This window comes from Balaenoptera borealis (genome assembly GCF_965194805.1).
Source record: "Balaenoptera borealis genome assembly, chromosome: 3".
In the NCBI taxonomy this organism is placed as follows: Eukaryota; Metazoa; Chordata; class Mammalia; order Artiodactyla; family Balaenopteridae; genus Balaenoptera; species Balaenoptera borealis.
Genome location: NC_138866.1, coordinates 156,735,567 through 156,747,522, shown reverse-complemented (window position 1 = coordinate 156,747,522; position 11,956 = coordinate 156,735,567). Strand labels below are relative to the sequence as shown.

Below are 11,956 nucleotides of genomic sequence, written 5' to 3'. Positions count from 1 at the left end.
CACAACATGCTCCAGGTACATTTTGTACATTTCTTGCCAGGATCCTAGAATCAGCCATTTCTCAAAGAAGCCCTGATTACTTTTTTTTTAAAATTGGGGAATGGTATTAGAAACCAAGATTTGGGTACTGGGTGTGCTTGTTTAAATTGGGGTGGCATTGCTTCTTTCTGACAAAGCAAGGATTTATATGTGTATATTAATTAAGCGATACATACTGACTAAGTGATGTATACTGACTAACGTCTGAAAACAGATATTTTTCATATGTTTTGTTCACTTTTATAGCTGTCCACAGAGCAAATCTGTTGCCAGCTGCTTTGTGGTGATAGAAACTGAAATTCATTGAAGCAATATTCAAGAGGAAGAAACAAAACTGGAGGACTTAACTATTGACTATCAATATGTACTCTATAGCTACAATAAAAAAGATACTATATTATTTTCTCCAAGATAGCTAAAGTAACTAATGGAATTGAATACAGAATCCACAGGGCTTATAAGTTTATACCCTGCTAATGTATATCAAAGGTTCCAGTGCAATGTGGTGAGAAAAAGATATTTTCAATAAATGGAATCAGGCCAATTGAAAATCCATAATTAAAAATGTAATTTCACCTCTTCCTCACACCGTACAATTAAGCATCTAGAATGGGATAATACATTAGTGACCTTAGATTAGATAGATTTTTTAAACAGCAAACAAAAGTTACTCCATATACAAGAAAAAATTTCAACTTTCTTAATTATAAATCTCAGGCCCATCAAAAGACACCACTAAGAGAGAGAGATAATGATCCACAAACAGGGATAAAATATTTGCAAAACATTGCTCGACAAATGACTCATATCCAGAACATATAAGGAAATTTTACAAATCAGTAACATAAAAAAAGAAAATTCACACAAATTCACTAAATAAGAAAAAAATCTTATATAGACTCTTCTGAGAAAATAATACCCAATAGTCAAGGAAAAAAAAATCCTCAAATGTCCTGAACATAATTTATCACCATTATAATAAAAATTAAAACCCCAAAGAGATAACACCATAGTCCACCAGAATTAAAAGGACTGGCAACACTGAGTGTTGGTGAAGATGCTGTTTCACTGCTCCTGGGAAACCATCTGGAAAAGCATCTGACAGCACCTATCACTTGATGTTTCCTTCTTGCACTTATGCCCTGGAGGGATGAATGCTCATGTCACCAAAAGGCACCTATGATACGTTCCATGGCAGATACATTAATGAGAGTTGAATATCCAAAAAATGCAAATGTCAGCAGGAACAGAAATGGTAAATAATTTGTGATATAGTCATGTAACCAAACACAACATAGCAATGAAAAAAATGAACTCCTGGAACACATAACAACCAAGTGAAGCTTACAGATTTAATGTTGAGTGACAGAAGTTAGAGGCAAAAGAGTGCAAAGCATGTCATTCCATTTCATATGATATAAAAACAGGCAAAACATGACCAAAGCCCAGGTACAGTTCTTCAAGATGCACTATGCATTATGAACCAATGGCCTTTATATTGTGCTGTGTCTCTGAGAGTTAGAGTAGATGGCTACAGTAGAAGTAGGAATGGCCTCTCTCATCACGATCCCAGTGACACTGGGGAATCTGTGCTTCTTGTCCTCCAACCATAAGCTGATGGATGAGGTCTTCTGCTTCCTGAAGTGGGAAAGGACTCTTGGACCAGAAGACACACTAGGTGATCCACTAAACCTGAAGTTGTGGCTGCCGATGAGTCATCTGAGGGGTGTGTGTGTGTGTATGGGTGTGTGTGCACTCAAGTCCCATTTACTAAAATCATTTGGCAATTTTGGTAGCAGTACAAAGTGTCTGACACTGGACACATTAGCCATGAGTCCACGTTTGGTTTACTGTGGGCTTAGATGCATGTATTTTCCTGATCCCCTGCCCTTCATGTCAGTACCAAATTGCAAAGTGTTCTCTGTACAAGACAACCTATTATTCATAGAAAAGGCATTTGTACAATAAGATTGAAAAAATATAATCTACAGGTTCAAAAATTCTCTTCAAATATTGCAAACATACCAAGTAGATTAAAAACATCTACATTTAGTCCTCAGGGTGACAAGGCAGGAATTTTAAGTCTTTGGTCGCTTATTTTTACTTTTTGCTAATTACACTTCAGAGACCAGAGAGTCTTCAAAACCCACAAACACCCTGGTTGGCAGAAAGGAGTTACTACAGCTATAAGGGTACCTGACGCTGGTAATTGTGAGGAGCTGCCTTCTGCCTCAAACAGGGACAGGAAGGGGTTTGTGGCATTCGTGGGATCCCCTGGGGTGCACTCCCTGAGATCACTGCCAACAGGCAATCAACAGCCACAGTCTGACCTGGCTCATAACCAGGGACCCGCCTTATGGGATGAAGTTCTGATTGATCCCACTAGGCAAGTGGCCCAGACCAGCACAGCTACTGCCCAAGAGCAGAGGGGATGCTGTAGACGGTGATAATGAATACAGATGTAAATTACAGATTTGGTTCAACTGGAGGTGGGAATTATCATTTGTATTTTGCCACACTAGGCTTTCTGCTGTCTTTTTAAAATACCTGTGACTTTTACCTCCTTAAAGAATCAGTAACAAGCCCGAATGGATACAGTGTGGGGCAAGCATGGGTCTCAGCGTTGCAGTGGGTGGACCCCCGCCGTCTCTGTGGGCGCTCTGCCCGTTTGCCTTCAGACCTCATTGCTCCCATGCAAGCTGTCGGCTCCAATCTTCCCACAAACACCTGCACCCCCGCCTGAGGGATTTCTCTGGCTGAAGGAAATCCTTGGCCTGCCAAGATTTCTAAAGAGTTAGAGCCCCAAGAAGCAGCCCTAGCAAATGACAGATGGGAGTTAATAGAAAACTACTTCCTCACCCTCACCCCTGTGCTAAGTCAGAGGAGTGGCTGCCTCTGTGGTATAACCTACATGAAGAGGCATGAAGGGATCTCCTGCGGCTCTGGAAATGATCTGTATCATGAGCTGGGGGTGGCTACTTGGGTTTATATGTAGGACCAATACACCTAGCTCCACAGTTAAGTGTTTTTTGCACTTCACTGCATGTATGTTGTACCCAACAAGTTTAAATCTAAAATAAATAAGTATAGATATATAGATAGATAGGCTTCCAATTCATCACAATTGACTAAACAGATTATTGTCCCAACCTTCATGAAATCTCATGGAAATAAATGTGTAGAAGGTAAGCAGACAGATCTATAATAACAAACAGAACTGGAGTGGGAGTAAACTTCTGCAGGCAGAAGGGTGGCTGTCATCAAGCAGGGAATGAGATGAAACGGAAAAGGAGGAACACAGCTCAGAATATACTTCAAGGATCTTCAACAGAGGTGGTTACCACTCACCCTGAAAGAACCCGGGAGAAGTTCACAAGCCATATTAGTAGTCATGCAGGACCATATTAGGAGGTCCCTTAGTTGGTTAAAAGAACTCCCAAAAATATAGGCAGAGTTAAGCTTAACAGAGAGATGTTACTCGATGTTACCTATGCATCTGCAGCTGCATGTGTTGAACGGTCTTCTTTGACTACAGAGTTCTTAAAAGAATCGATGACCTTTGAAGTCAATCCTGACACATCTTCAGCAGATTTATGTCCTTTGGGCTCCATGGCGTCATTCTATACCATGGTGGATGATAACTGTCAACAAACGTATTTTGCAGGGTGCAGATTCATCTGTGTGTTTTCTAGCAGATACATAGTGCTTAATTTTTCACTAAGCATATGCTTTCATTTTTAGCTCATTGCTGTCCAAAGAACGTATTAAATAAATCACTGTAGGTTTATAGCAGATAATAAATGACAATGCTGTTGTATTCAGAATGTCAGATTATCTTAAATGCATTAGATAAGCTTCTACCTGCCTACCTATTTTAAGGTAAGTTAACCCACAATTCCTTGACTACCTATGCCCTCTGGATGCATTTCACAGGCTTCCACATGGATCAAGCACATGGGGTGACCAGCTGGAGGCGCTGCAGCCCAAATAGTTGCTGTAGAATCTGGGGAATGGGGAGAAAAGACCATCACTAATGATTTTTCAGATTTAATCAAGAATTAAGAGTAAGATCTTCCTTCACAGTAGAAACTGGAACTGCAAATTAGAAATCTACTATACCTATCCTACCTAACTTTAATGAAATTTAAAACGGCATGTTATTAAAACAATTTTTTAAATGAAGTGGAGCAAATTCTAAACCAGAGAAGATGTCAGGACAGTAGGCAGAAGCTAGGACGTATGACTATCCTGTGTATAAACATATTAATTAGACTTATAGAGATAGGCAACCCAAGACTCACAAAGAAATTGTGAAAAAGAAAGTCCTCTTTAGAACAGAGCTAGTAAAAGATAGTGTGTTTTTAGACTCATTAAACATTTTAATGTTTCTGTATATACAGTGCATATCTATCTATCTATCTATCTACGTATCTATGTATCTATCATCTATCTATCTATCTACAGATAGATAGATGATAGATGATAGATAGATAGATGATACAGATACAGACAGAGATGTAGATGTAGATATGGACAGACACACCTATGGTCAGGTTGAAGTAGTGAGACAATGCTTGACTATCATTTGGTAAGTTATCTAGTTATGTGGGTGCCAGATTACCGCATTTTAACTGAGTTGACAAGATCACTAGAAGGAATACTGCAGAGACTTACTAGACTACTAGGCTTGCGCGAGTATGATCTCTCATCGTCTGTCATGTAGAATGGGCCTTATTCCAAGTGATACCCACGTTTTGTTTTATGGAAATGCAAGGGCAGAGACAGAGCACTTCCTTTCTTATTTATTCTTGCCATGTCTAGTGACGTGCTCATTGCCAAAGGGCCATCAATAAACACGTGTCCAAACTGGATTGAGCTGCTTCTCCCAGATGATTAAGGACAATTCATAGCCCTAGTTCTTCTGAGAGAGCTGGTCAGATGCCAGAGAGAGAACACCACATGTAAATGAAGGATTCACCTTGGAAAGTAAGGAGTTAAGACACATTTAATTACTTGCCTTGCTAACTTCCATTATCACTCAATGTTACCTGTTCCTTATGAGGAAAAGGAAACAAACACAGTATTAGAAACTATGTCATCCCAATACCTCATACTTTAAGATGATAAAGTTATCATCAGTTAATAATAACTATTAATAACAAGGAAACTTAAATGCATTTATAACTTTTAACTAATTTTGAGCTCAAAACTTCATTTTCCTCAAAGATCTCATATGTCACATATAATATATTGGTGGGAAAAAATTAAAACTTTTCAAAAAATTTTAAATAATAGGTATTATTATTACAATGTGATGAGTCCATTTATTAACGATATTAATTTGAGACATATCAAAATTAATGATGTGTAAAAACAGCTTAAAGCAGCATTCAAATATTGATTTTCTGGGATGTTTTATGTTCTTCATTATTAAGGTCTGTAATGATTATTGGAAATCCTCATTTACTTTAAGAAAACTTCAAAGTTAATAAAGTATGAACCCAGAAATATTCTCGGGTAAATTGCAACTTAAATAAAAAAGATTGTTCCCTCTTTTAGACAAAACCTAATTATATTGGATTAATTCAGTAAAGTATCTTTCTACCAATATAGAAAACCAACAAAACATATGGCAATATTGACCTGTTTCTCAGTGGTCTTAAAAATAAATTATCCTAGAATCCCACTAATGCAAACACAAGGTATTATTGCCTAAAATGACCAAGTAAGAGAGAAATATAAGAAGCAGCTTATTTCAGAATTGACATAATCCACCATAAAACACAAAAATAAAAATAACCACTCCATGCTAATTCAAAACTTTTGATTTGACCGATGACTATTAATATTTTTAACAACTTTATTGGAGTATAATTGCTTTACATTGTTGTGTTAGTTTCTGCTGTATAACAAAGTGAATCAGCTATACGTATAAATATATCCCCATATCCCCTCCCTATTGCGTCTCCCTCTCATCCTCCTTATCCCACTCCTCTAGGTGGCCACAAAGCACCAAGCTGATATCACTGTGCTATACGGTTGCTTCCCACTGACTAGCTATTTACATTTGGTAGTGTATATATGTCAATGCCACTCTCTCACTTCGTCCAAACTTAACCTTCCCCCTCCCCGTGTCCTCAAGTCCATTCTCTACGTCTGTGTCTTTATTCCTGTCCTGCCCCTAGGTTCTTCAGAACCATTTTTTTTTTAGATTGCATATATATGTGTTAACATATGGTATTTGTTTTTCTCTTTCTGACTTACTTCACTGTGTATGACAGACTCTAGGTCCATCCACTTCAGTACAAATAACTCAATTTCATTTCTTTTTATGGCTGAGTAATATTCCATTGTATATATGTGCCACATCTTCTTCTTCTTTTTTTTTTTTTAAAGAAATGTTCTCTTTTTTTAAAAAATTTATTTATTTATGGCTGTGTTGGGTCTTCGTTTCTGTGCAAGGGCTTTCTCTAGTTGTGGCAAGCGGGGGCCACTCTTCATCGTGGTGCGCAGGCCTCTCACTATCGCAGCCTCTCTTGTTGCGGAGTACAGGCTCCAGATGCGCAGGCTCAGTAATTGTGGCTCACGGGCCCAGCTGCTCTGTGGCACGTGGGATCTTCCCAGACCAGGGCTTGAACCCGTGTCCCCTGCATTGGCAGGCAGATTCCCAACCACTGCACCACCAGGGAAGCCCCCACATCTTCTTTATACATTCATCTGTCGATGGACACTTAGGTTGCTTCCATGTCCTGGCTATTGTAAACAGAGCTGCAATGAACATTTTGGTACATGACTCTTTTTGAATTATGGTTTTCTCAGGGTATATGCCCAGTAGTGGGATTACTGGGTCATATGGTAGTTCTATTTTTAGTTTTTTAAGGAACTTCTGTACTGTTCTCCATAGTGGCTGTATCAATTTACATTCCCACCAACAGTGCAAGAGGGTTCCCTTTTCTCCACACCCTCTCCAGCATTTATTGTTTGTAGATTTTTTGATGATGGCCATTCTGACAGGTGTGAGATGATATCTCATTGTAGTTTTGATTTGCATTTCTCTAATGATTAATGATGTTAAGCATTCTTTCATGTGTTTGCAATCTGTATATCTTCTTTGGAGAAATGTCTATTTAGGTCTTCTGCCCATTTTTGGATTGGGTTGTTTGTTTTTCTGATACTGAGCTGCATGAGCTGCTTGTAAATTTTGGAGATTAATCCTTTGTCAGTTGCTTCATTTGTAAATATTTTCTCCCATTCTGAGGGTTGTTTTTTTGTCTTGCTTATGGTTTCCTTTGCTGTGCAAAAGCTTTTAAGTTTCATTAGGTCCCATTTGTTTATCTTTGTTTTTATTTCCATTTCTCTAGGAGGTGGGTCAAAAAGGATCTTGCTGTGATTTATGAAATAGAGTTTTCTGCCTATGTTTTCCTCTAAGAGTTTGATAGTATCTGGCCTTACGTTTAGGTGTTAACACCATACACAAAAATAAACTCTAGGTATGCTGTGATTTCCTCTTTGATTTCCTCAGTGATCTTGTGGTTATTTAATAGTGTATTGGTTAGCTGCCATGTGTTTTTAGTTTTTAAAGATTTTTTCCTGTGATTGATATCTAGTTTCACAGAGTTGTGGTTGGAAAAGATACTTGATATGATTTCAATATTCTTAAATTTACCAAGGCTTGATTTGTGTCCCAAGATATCATCTATCCTGGAGAATGTTCCATGAGCACTTGAGAAGAAAGTGTATTCTGTTGTGTCCTATAAATATCAATTAAGTCCATCTTGTTTAATGTGTCATTTAAAGTTTTTGTTTCCCTATTTATTTTCATTTTGGATCATCTGTCCATTGGTGAATGTGGGGTGTTAAAGTCTCCTACTATGATTGTGTTACTATCGATTTCCCCTTTTATGGCTGTTAGCATTTGTCTTATGTATTGAGGTGCTACTATGTTGGGTGCATAAATATTTACAATTGTCATATCTTCTACTTGGATTGATCCCTTGATCATTATGTTATGTCCTTCTTTGTCTCTTGTAATAGTCTTTATATAAAGTCTATTTTGCCTGTTATGAGAATTGCTTTTCCAGTTTTCTTCTGATTTCCCTTTGCATGGAATATCTTTTTCCATCCTCTCACTTTCAGTCTGTATATGTCCCTAGGTCTGAAGTGGGTCTCTTGTTGACTGCATATATACAGGTCTTGTTTTTGTATCCATTCAGCCAGTCTATGTCTTTTGGTTGGAGCATTTAATCCATTTACATTTAAGGTAATTATCGATATGTATGTTCCTATTACCATTTTCTTAATTGTTTTGGGTTTGTTTCTGTAGGTCTTTTCCTTCTCTTGTGTTTCCTGCCTAGAGAAGTTCCTTTAGCATTTGTTGTAAACCTAGTTTGGTGGTGCTGAATTCTCTTAGATTTTGCTTGTCTCTAAAGCTTTTCATTTCTCTGTCAAATCTGAAAGAGATCCTTGCTGGGTAGAGTAATCTTGGTTGTAGGTTTTTCCCTTTCATCACTTTAAATATGTCCTGCCACTCCCTTCTGGCTTGCAGAGTTTCTGCTGAAAGGTCAGCTGTTAATCTTATGGGGATTCCCTTGTGTGTTATTTGTTGCTTTTCCCTTGCTGCTTTTAATATTTTTTCTTTGTATTTAAGTTTTGATAGTTTGATTAATATGTGTCTTGGCGTTTTTCTCTTTGGATTTATCCTGTATGGGTCTCCCTGCACTTCCTGGACTTGACTGACCATTTCCTTTCCCATGTTAGGGAAGTTTTCAGCTATAATATCTTCAAATATCTTCTCAGTCCCTTTCTTTTTCTCTTCTTCTTCTGGGACCCCTATAATTCAAATGTCAGTCATTTAATGTTGTCCCAGAGGTCTCTGATACTGTCCTCAATTCTTTTCATTCTTTTTTCTTTATTCTGCTCTGTGGTAGTTATTTCCACTATTTTATCTTCCAGGTCACTTACTCGTTCTTCTGCCTCAGTATTCTGCTATTGATTCCTTCTAGAGAGTTTTTAATTTCATTTTTTGTGTTGTTCATCACTGTTTGCTCTTTAGTTCTTCTAGGTCCTTGTTAAACGTTTCTTGTATTTTCTCCATTCTATTTCCAAGATTCTGGATCATCTTTACTATCATTACTCAATTCTTTTTCAGGTAGACTGCCTATTTCCTCTTCATTTCTTTGATCTGGTGGGTTTTTACCTTGCTCTTTCATCTGCTGCATATTTCTCTGTATTCTCATTTTGCTTAACTTACTGTGTTTAGGGTCTCCTTTTCGCAGGCTGCAGGTTCATAGTTCCCATTGTTTTTGGTGTCTGCCCCCAGTGGGTAAGGTTGGTTCGGTGGCTTGTGTACGCTTCCTGATGGAGGGGACTGGTGTCTGTGTTCTGGTGGATGAGGCTGGATCTTGTCTTTCTGGTGGGCAGGACTGCATCTCGTTGTGTGTTTTGGGGTGTCTGTGAACTTATGATGATTTTAGGCAGCCTCTCTGCTAATGGGTGGTGTTGTGTTCCTGTCTTGCTAGTTTTTTGGCATGGGGTGTCCAGCCCTGGAGCTTGCTGGTTGTTGAGTGGAGCTGGGTCTTAGCGTTGAGACAGAGATCTCTGGGAGAGCTCTCACCAATTGATATTACTTGGGGCCGGGAGGTCTCTGGTGGTCCAATGTCCTGAACTCAGCTCTCCCACCTCAGAGGCTTAGGCCTGACACTCGGCCACAGCACCAAGACCCTGTCAGCCAGACGGCCAGGTATGTGGGGAGTTTCTTGCTTTTTGGGAAGTCTGAGGTCTTCTGCCAGCATTCAGTAGGTGTTCTGTAGGAGTTGTTCCACATGTAGGTGTATTTTTGATGTTATTTGTGGGGAGGAAGGTGATCTTCATGTCTTACTCCTCCGTCATCTTGAAGGTCCTCCTATTAATTTTAATTTAAAGAATTTTGAGAAATCATACAGTGGATAGATATGCAGGCTATATACAACAATGTTTATTCTACTTCCAATAGTTAGTCACTGAAAAAAAACCTCCAAAAAGGTTGTAATTTCTAGCCATGGATAGAAATAAAGGGGACTTGACTAAGTTTTTTACTCACTCTGGTGATTTTTCAAGAAAAGATATTCAGTGTATATTCAGTTGCCACTGGATGCCATATTCAAAATAAAGAGACTCTCTTCTATTATCTGTACTCTAAAATTATAAGTGTGGTAAATAAAAAATCACATAAAAAATTATCAAAGTAAAAGCAAACCAAAATCCAAACCAGAACAACAACAAGCCACATACCAACAACAAGCAGATGTTTACCAGGTTAAGAACAACACTGAATAATGCCACTAGAAATATGGACCAAGATATGCATGGTTAGTGAACACAGTATGAGAAGGAACTTCATTTTTCTACTGGAAATCAACTGCCTCAGATTCCAGACTGCAGTCATCAAATTGTATAATTTTCCCAACAGCACCTGGTCCTGGACTGGCTGCTGCAGCCAAAGCCGTGACTCTACAACAGAAACGATTTATAAAAGGATAAAGCAAGCATCCAAGGGGGGCTGGGCAGGGACTGGCTGTTTTAAAATATTTTAATAATACTTCTATAGCTCTTAACATAATTGTAGCATTACCATTCATGCTCTATAGTTAAGTAAATGTCACATTTGTACTGGGCTCCTTTTTAAAGCCCAATGGGGCGTTTTATCTTTCCCTAATGTAGCACCACTATAATGCCTATTCTTCATTACTGTTAATACACACAGAAAATGTATGTTGTACCAGATCTGAAGGTGTTATTACCAAGTGAATTATATTAATAGTCCCCAGATAAAGTTTTCTCAAATAGCAGGGAACTGCATATTTTATAAATGACACCTCCTAAAATTGAACCATAGACCATGTGTATTCAGACAAATGAAATGTGATAGATAATGTATCCAGAGGAATGGTCAAACGTTTAACACAGGTTTGTTCAGACATGTAGTAAAAGACTATATTTGATGAAGTTGGCATACATTACATAAGAACAGTAACTGAATTTTTAATAATGGAATAATTGCACACAAATCATTGCAAATCTGTCTTGCATCCCTTCTTTCCCTTCAATTCCCTCAGACTGCTGTTAACAGTATTTTAAAATTACAGTATGCATAAGAATACCATGAAAACCATCAAACAGAATATGATAGCAACATGGGAAGGAAATGGAGATGCTGAACACAAGTCCAGTCTTGAAACAGGAAGTCATATGCCCCATCTGAACTGGTCCTGAAAACACAGAATGAAAGCATTCCCAATTTGAGGCTTCAGCAGAGCGCACTAGTACATGGCAAGAAAAGAGTCACCAAAAGTAAAGAATACAGAATAGAGGCACTTTGCGAGACCTCTACCTTCTCCTGTCCTAACACATTTGTGCATTTCACCATTTCATAATGGAAGAAAAATGTCTTTTGGGCACAGTTAATATTTTTTTCAAAAATTGAGAAAGCCTGTCAAGATGGTGTTAGGTACTGGGTAAGACTGGAATTCATGAAACAGGAAGGGTGCATTTGATGAGTTGAAATTTGAGCCTCCTTTTACCATACTTAGTTTAGAGCAACCATATGGGGCAGAACAATCAGAAGAACATTAGGTTTGGAACACAATCATGAAAGAAAGGAAACATCTGTTCTTTAGGGAACTAACATGATGTATCAGTCAAGATGTGCATAGTTAGCTGCAGTAACAAAAATCCCCAAATCTCAATGAATTTTTACAACAAAAGTGTATGTATGCTCAATGCATGCTTTCCATTGTCAAGCAAGAAAAAGGAATATGGAAAATGCTTCCTAGCTCTAACGTGACCCCTTGGAAGTGACATCCTTTGTATTTGTTCACATTTAATTGGTCAAGCAATTCACATAGCTGCACCCAACCTCAAGGGTGACAGGTATCATTGT

At 38.2% G+C, this 11,956-nt stretch overlaps 1 long non-coding RNA gene across 1 annotated transcript in view; it reads right to left on the bottom strand.

Moving 5' to 3' along the window:
• Positions 1-3,894: 3,894 nt before the first annotated feature.
• The window catches only part of LOC309625972, a 264,883-nt gene continuing 256,821 nt past the window's right edge, over positions 3,895-11,956 (bottom strand). Inside the window, exon 4 of the long non-coding RNA XR_014242856.1 lies at positions 3,895-9,940. This is a non-coding gene — a long non-coding RNA (uncharacterized lncRNA). The remainder of the gene's footprint in view (positions 9,941-11,956) is intronic.